At 43.0% G+C, this 13,852-nt stretch overlaps 1 protein-coding gene across 7 annotated transcripts in view; it reads right to left on the reverse strand.

The window, feature by feature from the left end:
- Window positions 1-13,852, reverse strand: part of pitpnm2 (phosphatidylinositol transfer protein, membrane-associated 2) — a 103,998-nt gene that overhangs the window by 65,105 nt on the left and 25,041 nt on the right. For all 7 annotated transcript variants that reach the window (XM_088935522.1, XM_088935524.1, XM_088935525.1 and 4 more), the window contains one exon: window positions 7,028-7,072. The gene's annotated coding sequence lies outside the window, so the exon portion shown is untranslated. The remainder of the gene's footprint in view (window positions 1-7,027; window positions 7,073-13,852) is intronic.

Genomic DNA, 13,852 nt, shown 5'->3' on the forward strand with positions numbered 1-13,852 from the left:
TGAAGGCGCAGTCGTCTCTGCCAGGGAGTGGCACGGCTCCACCGCGCTGGTGGGCACAGACAGGGTGCCACGGAAGGGTACAAAAAGTGTCAGGCGCTCCGGCTCACGAAAGGCAAAAAAACAAACAGTAGGGTCCCTACTGTGCAGACACTTCCCACACTGCCTGCTGTCATTTTCTCCCAGCTTTCTTTCCCAAACCACACTGCATTTTACAGGGCTTTGGAAAGCAACATTCACCCACCACAGACCAGAAACCATAAAAGCACAAATAAAAAAAAAAAAACAGGAATGATGCTGTGCTGTTCAAGAGTATCGCAACGACAAAATGCATGGATTTAGACAGTCATTTCCATGGCTTCAAGGTGGGCGTAGCATGAAATTGCTTCAGACTCGGTTAAATTCAACAGTTACTGGTGCTAAGAATTATTGTGAAGTAAAACCCCCCCTTTGCTTATTCCAATCAAATGTGGTCTTCGACAGGACCCCCATTTGATTCACAAACACGTTTGTCACAACATCACAAGACACACTCTTTTTAAGCAGAGAAATGTACCGGCATCATTGTCATGAGAGAGAATAAATGCTTGGGCTGGGATTTATTTTTCAGAAGGAGCTATTTTAAGGAGGCCTGTCACTGCAATGCAAAACTCTTTACTGTATCTTTCCTAATCCCAGCTGGGCTGCTTGTGTGTGACTGCCATTAATCTGCACATCAGATACTTCCATACCATTCCATGAGTAACGACTGTGCATCTGCCTTCTTCGATCATTATCTTATTGCCCAAGACCAATCAAATACTGCACATAAGCAGCACCTACATACAGTATATAGATATTCCGCTGAGCAAAAAAGGTAAGAGGAGTCATTTCTGCTGCAGATAAGACAAAGCGCACAGCAGATGAAGGAACAGAACAGCTTGAGGACCAACCAGTGTTCCAAAATGTGACCTTTAAAATGTCACCTCAGATTTTCCACTCACATCAAGCCTATTTGCTGAAGGCTGACCCTCACTGTTGACACAGAGCACTCTATCAGACGGGGAGATGAGAGCTGAGAGACTGAGGGAGAGTGAGGAAGAGAGAGGGAGTTAGCCCAGAACGGGGAGCAAGTGGAGACCCAGCTGGAGCTGCTCGGGGCTGAGAAGCAACCCACATCACCAGATCTTAGCTTCCAAAAAGTGGAGGGAGCCCGGATTACAGAGGCTTTCTGGAAACCCTAACAGCATCGGGGCGAGCACGTGAAGATGGCACATTAGTCTGTATCATATGAATCTCTGTGCACTTGAAGTGCGTCGAATCCCACGGTATGTGCAAGAAAGTAAGGGGACGTTTTTGAAGTAAATAGCTCTGAACTGCTCTGTTTGCTCTCTGGGCCTTTGTGAGGAATGATGCTGGATACTCAACAAGTTCAATCAACCCTAGAGATCAGAGGTCAGGTTAAAAAAACTGGAGACCTGCCCAAGGAAATCCTGGATATCCAATTATTTTTTCCCATTTAAAGAACAGGCTGTATCTGTCGCAGACACTTGTGAGATACAGAATTACTTCTCAGTTTAACTAGCAAAACCCTGCAGAATATATTAACAATTGCTGGAAAAGGTAGGCTACTGTACATACATCATTTCAGGAGGATTATAGAAAATAAAGGCATTTGCGGGGTTTTTTTTCTGCACAGCACCTTAAACACTGAAGCAGAGGTATATTAACAGATCAACGCAAATCCTTTTTCCCATTCTATACCATGAGTGCATTGATTACTTCCTGGACATAGACTGGCATGTATTGGCAATTGAACACTGCACTGCATTCATTGAAAGAAAGTTGCAGAGAAGCCACTCCCTCAAATATTAAATGCTAAAATCTGCATTTACCTACTGATCTGACAGTAATAAACACATATCAAACTGAAATTATATCAGTTATAATCAACACAAATACGCACTGAAACAATTATTTCTGATCGTCCAGAAGGTTTTTAAGAGCCCAATACCAGCATCATGCAATCAAAAACAACTGAAGGTGAATATTTAAAAAAAACAACAAATGGAATAAAGCAAACAAATCTTACACCCTCAAATTTACTCTTTGTTTCTAAGTCGTGTCTCAACTACACAGAAGCTGATGAAAACGGGAGGCGCGTTTTTATTCAAAGAGTTGTGGTAGTGTGGAAAGGGGTACACAGCCATGCCGATGGTGCTGATACCCTGGCTTCTCTCAAGAAACTGCTGGGCGATCAATTAGCTATGAAATACCACATGAACTGAACGGGCAGCATTGCCTCCTCTCCTTTGTAAACATTCTTGTATTCGTACAGTGACAGGAGACAGAAACACCAGAGAACACCAGACTGAGGAAAAGATCCATTTGGAACTAAGCTGATGTTCACTTTTTGGCTTAAGTATTTCCTTAATGTTTTCAATTAATTTTATTTTTTACATGCTATACCTGGATCAAATGAGCAATATTTTGGAATCCATTAACACTGGAAGGAATTCAGACAAACACAGTGCTCAATGGTAGGTTTTATTCAAACCATATGGACCTGTCAATGTGCCATTAGCTACCAGAAACGGAATTTTCCAGCACCTAAGGATGTCAGTCTTTTTTAATTACTCCAAACTCAGAGGGTGCATAAAAACATTTCATGTTCCTGTTCATTTTTTATTTTTATCAGTGATGCAGTTTGAAGTTCGTCAAAAAAGGGAGAGCAGCCAAAGACCAACGGTATATCAAACTGACACCCACAGCTCACAGTTCCCAGTTCCCTCACTCACTGGATTTTAATGGACAAACAGAAACAAGGAGCACCTTTTTCCATTCAAAAGGGCCAAGCACATCGCTATTCTATCCGCATGTTAGAAATAAAACGTGAATCCTGTCGAAACATTGTGTCGTGTTTCTCCAGAAAACAAATGTGCTTGTGAGTGAAAGTCTGGTCGCCTTGACAGCGTTACAATCGCCCCCCTTAAAACAATTAAGCAGAGGGGGGGGGCATAAGTCCCCTACTGAAGGAAGAATCACTAAAAACTGCTGAAGTGATTCATTGCTGTGCTGTTCGAAATGTCAAGAGTACGCCTCCACCCCCAGCACACACACACACTCCGTCTCAGTGTACTTACAGCCAACGCTCGCATGATTCATAAGAAAACAATAATAGAAAGCAGGTTTTGTGTAAGTATCAAGGAAGGGGAGAAACAGTGATCAGAGCATTCGAATGGTCTTATAGATTCTGCGTGTCACAGAGCAATGCAGTAATCTATATCATCTCTTTCTGTGCCTGCAGACATTTCATTTCCTCACAGGTGCCTGGCTCACAACTGATCGGTATGACATGTTTTAAGGCAGCTCGGTTCACATCTCCCAACCACAGCTGTGCCCAGAAAACCCACAGAGAGCACCTGGCACCGGCTGCATCGGCCTGGTCGCGTACTTTATCTTCTTCTGTTTGCAATTTCTGATCTCAATGGTAGAAACGGGCGAAGGACATCTCATCTCTGCATGCATGCCTCCATCTCCTGTCTCATTTTATATGAAATGCCCATGAGTGGAAATGTACCCTGCCTTGCACAGGAGGAAAAAAAAAAGGTCCTTTCGTTACCTCTGATACATCTTGGGGAATCTTGACTTGCCCACATTTTCACGCATTCCATCTGGAAACAGCGCCTGCGTTTGCCCCTCTCTTGTGAGACGTACGTGAAGGCGCCGACGGATCTCTCATGCCCGGCTGCAGTTTTGTTATTGCAGCTCGTCTGGACCCGCATGCAGCAGTTCAGCACAAGGAGAGCGCGGTGCGGTGCGTGCTTGTCAGCGCAGCGAGACATCGAGTCAACGAAAAGGAGAATTGATCGCGCTCTTCCCCCTGATTTCTCCCTCTCCCTCTCCTGCTCCTCGGCTGGAACCATGTAATGGAGTTGCCATGGAGAAGGAGGAGGCTGTTTGCACTGAACTGCTTTCCGATTCTCCGGCCAGATGATACGCCAGAGGAAGACAAACCTCCGGCTAATCAGAGCGGCTCCACATTTTTACTGCACCCACACCCTCTCCTCCCCCCCCCTTCCCACTCTCTCCCTTTTCAATATGTTAGCACTGGCTGTACGATTGTTTACCACGCAGGGCCTGTTGAAGAAGGCTCACGCACGCACATCTGCACAGGACAACAAACACATGTAATGCGCAGAACACGCACCTCTCTTCACCTTGATTACAACAAAAGACGTAAAAGACAAAGGCTCAATTTAAAATGAACGGTCAATTTAAAATCCTACCTCGGCCAAAGATGTAGAAATAAAATAAACGGGGCAAGGAATGCTTTTTTTTCTATTTTCTGCAGGTACATAATTTGAATGGATAATTAGCGGCATAGAGGCGCAGTCGTTAGCGCTGCTGCCTCGCTGTGGGTTCAGTTCAGATCCTGGGGCTCTATTTGCGTGGAGTGTTTGCAGGGGGTTGCAGTCCAAAAACATACTGGTGGGTTAACTGCCTTCTGGGAAAAGTGGTCCTGGTGTGTGTGTGTGTGTGCCTCACTGTGTTTGTGTCTATCTGCCCTGTGACAGACTGGCGTCCTGACCAGGGTGTACCCTGCCTTCCACCCGCTGCTTGCTGGGATAGGCTCCGGTTCCCCCACGATCCTGAATTGGAAGGAGAGGTTAGAAAATGGATAGATGAATGAATTACAACCATATTACCTTTCTTACGTCAAAGCCCAAAACAAAGTGAGCCCTTTGCGACTACAGACCATTGAAAATGTGAATGTTACTGTGTTTCTGGAAGGCTGAAGACACTGGAGAGTTTGGAGTGGTATTTATTGTCCTGTCTGGTAACAAACAACTTAAAATGTTGCTCATCACAGTGCTCGTAAAAATATGTTTTATTTTGGGAAGCAAGACAGAAAGATTACATTTCAGCGTGGTGTAATAATGCTGTAAGAGTCTGCTGATTAGCACGACAGCAACATGTTCACTGTGTTGTTTTATAATGATTCAGGGATGTTCAGATCGCTTTAATGCTTTAATTTGAAGAGGTCAAAGAACAGGGACAAACCAAAGCAAAGAGCAGGTCAACAGCGAATCACCCAAGAAATGCTGGAACAACAGACTGTCCCTGATGAACAAGCAACAAAAGTTTGGATATTAAAAAATATGGGATCCAAGACAGGAGGTCACACTCAACTGGAATGTTGCAGGGTATCAGAAGTAAGGCATGCGTGTCGGATAAAACCAAACAGCCAGTAATACAAATGTAAAGTTTGAAGACAAGTGCCACAAAGCTCTTTAAACAAGGACCTTACAAAATGTTTTGCTTAGAGAAAAAGGCCCAGAGCATTACAAATTATATTTGTACTACACATACTTTAAACATGTGTACAGCTTTTTCCCTTGCTCTGTATTCGCAGATAGCTCCTTTTTTTGTCATCATACGAATTCAAACATGCATTTCACACAGCCCAATGGACCACCTGCTGTTTCTTATAAACTATTCACAGAGGAGCGTTTGTGAATTAGTCTAGACTAGAGTGTCAAAAATTCTATTAGAGAATTGTCTCTAATAGATATTACACAAAGGTCAGCTCGCCAGGGGATATGTGGTATATATCATAATAAACGAAATGAAGAACTTTTAAAAGAATAAAGAGATGCTGCATTTGTCATAGAACAGTAAAATCAATTGTACGTAACACTAGAATTTGACAATAGACTAGATCACTGAAACCCCTGAGATTTCTCCTAAACATGAGGTGGTGTTTTGCAGCCCCACCAATCTGATATCAATTTCCAAAGCCTTCTATTTAATTTCAAAATTAAGCTTCCCGAACCTTTCCAAAACTTTTGAAAAGCTCTTGAGAACGAACTGAAGCTACAGAGTCTAGGGTAGCCACGAAACACGAGGGCTTTGCATTTTCGCTGGAAGAAAGATGTTTCATTCGCACGTGGGGAAAATGTTCTGAATAAACTACGGAAGACAGCCACTGCATTCATTTTACAGAGCGGCCCAACCAAAGTTTCTTCAAATGCCGAACGCATCATAGCTGCACATGGCAAAAACGGAGGACAGAACCGGCAGAGGAACAGGAGGCGTGAGGAGAACCAATTAAAAACCTTTCTTTCTCTGGGCACCAGCTGCTTCTTTATGCTCCTCGTTCAGCAGGACGTTATTTAAAATGAAAAGACTTGTCAGTCGCAGTCTGCGTTTTGTTCATTTCTGGCCTTATCAAAGCCATCACCAGATTTCTGTAACAAAATCATAGCTCCAGCCTGTAAATGGCTGTTAATCGAATCCAGTTAAGTTCCTGTCTGGCTGGACACTGTCAGGGCTCCAAGTGCGGTTCCTCGCCTCCAGGCCCTTTGCTTACTGCCCTGTGGCATTTTGCACCCTGCGCCCTACACCATATTGCACCTTCTCCACCACATTTTTTAACAGAACTTTTTTTTTCCAGGTGGGGAAACAAAAGCATTTCACCACCTCGGCCTCTAATGTTTTCACAAAGCCAGTGTAGAAGCCTGAACTTCAGTATGTGACTTGGGTGTGAGTAGGTAACGTTCTGTCTTCACATAAACAAGTTCCAAGGGCAGATCATTTTAATTGACTTTCTGTGTTGTTATTCTTCTACTTCTACTTTAACTCCATTATTCTGCCCTTCTTCACTCACAGAAACATATCCCAGATAGAAAAATGACTACACACAGAGTCCCAATACTAAAACATTGTGCAATATAAAATCAGCTCCTCATAAAGAAATCTCATTTGCTTGGGTGAACTCACAGACAACAAAGCAAAAATAGAAATCAACCAAGCCATTCCAAAACAGTCCCATCTGGGCTTCGAACACTTTACAGCCTCACTCTTAACTTCCTCTTCTGAAGATTAGTGTGCTATTTGATCGAACGCCGGGATCTTCCCACATCCCAAAACCACCTTGGCTATGTTCTGCACAGCATTCCGCAATCATTTCCTTCAAAACCGACAGTCTAATTAACAGAAGAATTAAAATGATATTAATAATAATGACAGTGGTAGTAATTATACTCACATTGCGTTGCCAGTGATCCCTGGTTCAATCGCAGCTGTCTTCAGCCTGAGAAGAAAAGTACATTCATAAAGTCAACAGAAATCAAAAGAGGAATTCACTTTGCCTTCATATTTTCAAACAAAGTATACTTGAATTACCTGAGAAAACAATTACAGTTTTAGCTTAATATGAAGACCCAGGTATAGGAATTGTGTGAAGCTGGCAACATCTTTCAGACTGGACTTGTAGAAGGTTTTTCTCCTCACATCAATTCTCAAGCAAAGGAATACAGTATGGTGGGAAGAAGGGTGAAATTTCTTTCATGAATCCTGTGTTCATGTGCTCTGTGCTCTTGTGAAATTCTCCAGGTTTTTAGGTGAGCACCACTGACAGCAGTCTCAAAACTGCTGTTCAGGCACTTTTCAAAACCCACGGTTCACGCGAAGATGGAAATTCTGACATGAACACATCCTGTGCTTGTACTCCTCCTCTCCCTGACTTGACTTTCTGACTTCTCTGATCAAGGTAACTACTAAGCTCGGGAAATACCGGTATTCGGCGAACGCCATCCTTTCAGATTCCATCATCTACATGTGCCCTTTAAATCAGCCACAACTGTCAAAAATACCGTTTGAACCAGAATGCATTTACAAACTGCCACTAAAAAACACACGCAATTTTGTACAATTAGCACCACTGTAGTAAAGATGCTGACTGGGTGTTTTCCCTTTTATCATGGTTCTGCAGCTTATTTGTCATTGGAGGAGTCATTTCCTCTATACCGAATACGTCAGCAACGATCAAAAGGCAAAACCTGTACATACACTTCCAACAAGGGCTTGTGTTCTGCGACAGAGGTGTGCTGGCAGATTTCAGACCTCGGGCACCACGCTCACTTTTAGATCCCCCTTCTTGACCGACAGAAGAGTGAATGGTGATTCCCAGCTGTTGAAATCACGCTAAGAAAAGATATAGATTTTAAGATGCCCCTTTTTCGAGACAAGAAAAAGCCAGTTTTATTTACAGACCTGCGAGCTGATCAGTGTGTGTCGCTATACTTGTTTGCTTTTAAATTACTGTAATAAATCACCCGCCATAGGGATTTACGCTCAGATAATCAGAAGCCATGTGTTTCTCCCTGTGCCACCACTCAAAATGATTAAAAAGACCATTCTGGAGTTTAAACGCTAAACTATAAAAGAGAGACACTTATTTTATGAGTTACAGGGAAGAGAGAGCATGACACTCCAGGAATTGGCTCTGAGCTTTTTAGTTACTCATCTGCTTGGCTTTTATGCCTCTTTGAAAAGACTTCCCATCCCAGAACAGATCCGATCTGCTGCTTATGTCTCTTCCAAATGATCCGATAGCTGAACATTAATGGGTGCTCAATGAGGAATAAGGAATGTTCTGCGTATCGAAATTTTAGAGCACGCATCCATAATATCACAGAACCACTTATTACGAGTAATTCCCCTGGAAGCCTCAGTCACAAGAAGGATTTCATCCTGGGTGGGACAGCTTCTTCACCCATCAGGGACATGTCCGAGAGACAATTAACCTAGTGAGCATATTTCTGGAAGGTGGGGGTAAATAGAGCAGCATTTTAAATTCCCAATCAAAATTGTTTAAATGGCTAGATGCGCAATTTTAAAGTTTAAGCCAATTAATTGGTAATCTAGCAAACTGGACGGTGACAAATGTGCTATAGTTATACGCTTATTATTCTGGCGAAACTCTTTGAGACACACAATTACTGGCAGTGAGACTCGGAGCTAAATTAACAACGGGAAGCTTGATACAGACCTCTTTTCCAGGTCTCACAAAATGAAGCTTGATATTTACAAGAAACATATTGCTTTCTTGATGAAATGCCAGACGCCAATGGGCTAATTCTGGGAACAGCATTAAGAAGACTGTGTGCAGAGCGGTAAACTGGAAAATGAAAATCTTACACACAAGAGGAAGCTGGCTCTCCAAACCTGACCTCGAAGAGCTAGAGAGATTTTGTTTTTCATCTGGAATCAACAAGGCTGCTGACTGTACTGGTGAAACAAAGAATAATAACTGGACTGTGTAGCCTACGAAAGCCAAAGTCTGCAGTAAAACTAAAACAACAGCATGCGGCATTCATCTCATAGTTTACACATACGAACGTCACTCCCCAGAGTACAGCTTTTCCCGTTTTAACATTTTTTGGATTCAGGATAAAAGACTGTTAATGCACCGTTCACGAAGAATGATCATGACTGGGGCTCTTATTTCTGTGCCTCTGTCATGGCTGATGTGCAGACTGGGCCCGGCTTTTCTGCTCCGGAATTTCACAAGAAGCCAGCAGGCATCTTTGTCTGCCGCTGTCCTGTCAGCGTGCATCAGTCTCACGGGCCCTGTGAGAGAGTGCCCACGGCCCCTCACTCCTCTGGAAGAAAAGCCCCAGCTCACTGTGGATCCCCTCACAACCCCTGCCAGCTCTCCAGCAGGCTCTGCAGCTGTCTGGGCCCAGGGGCTACCTCCCCTCCCCTCGCAGGCTGTCAGAGCTGGGTCCCCTTATGGTAACTAAAGCAAAGATCGCACTCATGGGAAAAATGACAGATGAAAAAGACCTCTGACCTCTAACAAAGGAAAATAAAAGATGTTTTTAGGAATTATCAGTGTCAAAAACATCTACAGGGGTATTGCTGTGGCATCAGAGGTCTCCGATACCTCCGAAGTTCTCACACTCCTTCCTCAACTACATGAATGCTTTCATAAAGGAGTCTGGAATATCCTGACACATTGCACATGCCTGATCCTATTCCTTCCCCTATGGCAATTCCATGACAGGACCTGTCTGACACAAGTAAGAGGTTCTGCACAGTTTATCTAGCGTCACAAGTTTGTTGAATCACCTCCCAGAACAAAATGGGAATTTCAACCAAACAGCTCCACCCTTCCTCAATGCACAGTTTATACACAACGGCACAGGTATGTTCACTGTACACTACACTCAGAGCGTCTTGCACAATAATCTGATTTCTCTCCTCACGAGGGCTCGTTGTTGACCTGGAGCAAAAGAAAACCACACAGCAGTGGCTCATCTGATTTCCCTCCCTGCCTGTGAAGGTGCACTGAGGAGGCCAGTACAGACTGGATTTCCAGTCAGTCTAACTGGTTTAATCAGAGCACCAGGAGACACAACTGAGCCACCATAGCATCAGCTCTAAATAAAAGATAAAACAGATTACAGAGAAGTCTCATCATCTTTCAAACTGTTAACAGTAACATCCCTCTCCTCTGCATAGTGTTAATTTTTCTACTAAGAAAATATAAGGAAAGTCTCCACAAAAAGCCCAGGTTTAGGCTTAGAGACATCCCATAGCCTGATTAGGGCAAAAGTAAAACAATAAAAAAGCAACAAAATAAAAGCGTCATTATCAGCTAGACTCAGACTCTAGGATGGCAAAGTTTCCCTAATGCCCAACCTTCAGTCTTTAACAATGTCCTTTCAGCAAGTAAATGCAATTCTTCCACAAACACTTCATGCAAACAAGAAATGAGTGAAAGCAAAAAAAGCGCTCTCAAAATCAGTTTCAGAAATAATTAGTTAATAAATACAGTCTGCTAGCTGAAAAAGTGTCTGAAAACCTTTGCTCCTTGATGATTGTTAGGTCCCAACATGCGGAGACACTGTAATTTACCTGCCAGGCACAGGACACAGTAATAACTGCTAAAACATTCAAAACCAAGCTCAGTGGCATAGGCAGTGGAAGACCTCAGTGAGATTTTCTGATTCTTTATCTTGTTGTGAACAATACACTACGGGATAAAAAATCAGATATAAACCACAGGCGTTTTCAGCACGATAGGCATCAATTTATCCTGCAGAAATACCAGGTAAAGCTCTGACCTCTCTCTCGCATTATGCCTGACCCGATAATCTTGATTTCTCAAACTCACTCTGTTAACTTGTCAAAGGACAATAATGCCACACATTCAGTTGCAAATGCATCCAGGAGAGCAATGACTCAATTTAGTCCTGAGACAAGACAAGGACAGTCAGAAAATACACAAACCCAACTGGGGTTAATGAAAGGTCAGGGATTACTTTGGCTTGGTGAGATATAACCTCCTGTACGGACTGGCCATTGCACTCTGAACACCAGGTGATGAACAAAGAGGCAGGAAAAAAAATATAGAGAAAAACAACCCAGATTAAGTGACTTTGCCAGAACAACCCTACCAACATAACAGTTAAATAGAAAATGCAGCCTTTTTGGTGCAGAGACTCAAAAATGCTTTATCCATTTCAAAGTTCACCCACAGAAAGTAAATTCAGATAAAATCTAGATATTGACACACATAAGTAATATGCATTCATCCCATATGATATTTAAGATCAGTAAGCTGGAATATTTGCTTCACACATTTCTCTTCAGATAAAGGACAGAATGTAATGTTGTGTGGGAGGCAGTTTCTTGCCTTGTGTTCAGTGTAAACCAATGCAAAATCTTAAGGATTAATGTCAGGATGAGTAAAAAACCTAATTTCTCACCATGCTTCGATAACCCAGGTAAACCCGGAAAAGAAATCGGCTCTTTAATCGGCAAGTTTTATTTCGGGACTCCCATCTCAACATCTTGCTTGAAATTGGCGAGGTCTCCTGGCTACGCCACAGAGTGACAGCCGCAGCAGGGACCTGTGCACTCATGGTGAGTTAGCATATCTACAGAACAGTTCACTGGGACTCTCTTGGGCTAAAAACAGTGCCCATCAGAGCCTACCATAAAAGGGCATTTTCTTCTCAGAACGCCACTCTGCTCAACCGTGTGGGTTTTTTTTTTTTGTTTCCTGCAGCAACCATTCTAGCTGTTACAGAGAGAGTACAGCTTGTACAGCAGATTTACCTCTATGTGGTCCATTTCTTTCCCCTTTTAGGGACACAGTTGCTGCTTCAGCCACACTTGGAAATCCCTTGCACCCCACAAGCGAATGCGTTTTTCTGAGTCGTGTGTTGATCAGCATGTAGAGTGGCCGAGGGCACTGCCGGGTTGGAAGCACCTGCAGGTCTGTGTGCTCTTGGTTCATTCACTTACAGCCCCCTTCCAGGGAAGCATGGTGGGTAAGTCTCTGAACTCATGACTGGTGGGCTGCAGGTACAAGTCTATGCTGCAGACCCTGAGCTCCAGTCCACCCAGCTGTATGAATGGGCTCCAGTATTTGCTGGTGGCAGGTGGATGTCATGGGCTCTTTGTTCATTTCAACCCATCAAAACGAGGATAAGCTCTGGACTGATGGGCCGTTGTGGTTCAAACATGGAACTACCTTCCTATAGGTCCTTTCTAATTCTTCTTTCAAATTATTAGTTGATGTTAAATCAGTAAGAAATAATATTTACAAAATAATATATTTAATAATAAGAACTAATCTATTTTTTACTTAACAATAATAAGTAAATGACACTAATATCTTTAATCACCACAGCTTAGAGCGCTGACTTTGCTTGTACTTTAATTGTTGAATTGACCCTGGTGCTGAAAATCACTTTAATAGTAAAGGTGAATCTGTGAAATCTAATTAAAATAGGTTGCCAATTAATGGGGACACCTAGGGTACCATCCACCTGGTTAGGGAGAGAATGTAGGACAGGGTGTAGGACAAAGCACCTGCTTCCAAAAATATTCTCTCACTTCTCTCTTCCACTTCCTGTTATTGTTTGGACACAGTGCTGGGCCCTGTGACCAGACTCCCATTATGAAGAAGACCAGTGTTCTGCAAATATACACCACTGACATCTCTCTGCACTATATGTGCTGTTACCTAGTAGTTTAGGCAAAGTCACTGTTCCACGGTGTACATTGAGCCTGTAACCACAGAATGACACAGTTACTGGAGTTCAAGCAGAGTGCTTTGTTTATCGAGGGAGTTTTTTTCCCTTCACTGTTTTGGGCTTATTTAGTAAAGTAAAACACTGACGCTATTGAAACACTGTTCGCTCTGTGTCTGTAGCACATTTTACCTTTGCCATTTATGGAACATTCACAGTTGTGTGTATGCCTTTGATTGGACTATCGTGTTTTTAATAAACTGCCTAATAAGCAGAAGCCGAAAAGACAGCCACAGAAACCCCACCAAGACAGAGTCTAATGGGGTAGACAGAGACAGTGAAGTGAAACATACAGAGACTGCCCCTTGACATGAAAGAACACAAGGCAGCCATAAGCACTGCACACAGGTGGAAAAGGAGAGATTTGCAAATTAAATTCTGCATGCACAGTATACAAATGGCAATCTGTTCAGTCCCCTGGTCAGAAACACTGCAGATATGTGTAATGCAAATCAACTGTAAAAACAATAATCCCAACAGAGCATTTTCTCCTACTGTGCTTTTCAATGTATTGTAGACCTCCTGAGTGCTAAGAGAAGCTGAACACACACAGTACCAGTAGCCGAATCACTGGGCTTGGGTTTTCAGTGTAGCTCCTTGTCACAGTAAGATGCCCATTTCAGCTAAAAGACTTTCAGACCAGTTCAGCTCCAGAAAGCGACATTCTGTACATTTTAATTCTGGGATTCTGTTCAGTTCTCTCCAAAGATAGATGAGAAAACAATACTTTGGGGATTTCAATCTCGTGATCCTGTCTTTTCTAAAACGATTTCTGCGCCTATTTATTTTTCGTTTCATCGCAATTGCTTTTCCATTTGCAGCCCTGTAAAATGCATCTAAACAATGCCTGTAGCAAAGATATAGTCCACCCAAGACTGCTTCTTCCATTGTTCATACTGGAATCGCATTGCCCATTCCAACTGGAATTGACTGGAAACCCTGCCATTCTGCCCTGTGTGAGTTGTCAGGCTCACCCTGGACTC

Source organism: Atractosteus spatula, chromosome 17 (genome assembly GCF_055471065.1).
Source record: "Atractosteus spatula isolate fAtrSpa1 chromosome 17, fAtrSpa1.hap1, whole genome shotgun sequence".
Taxonomy (NCBI): Eukaryota; Metazoa; Chordata; class Actinopteri; order Semionotiformes; family Lepisosteidae; genus Atractosteus; species Atractosteus spatula.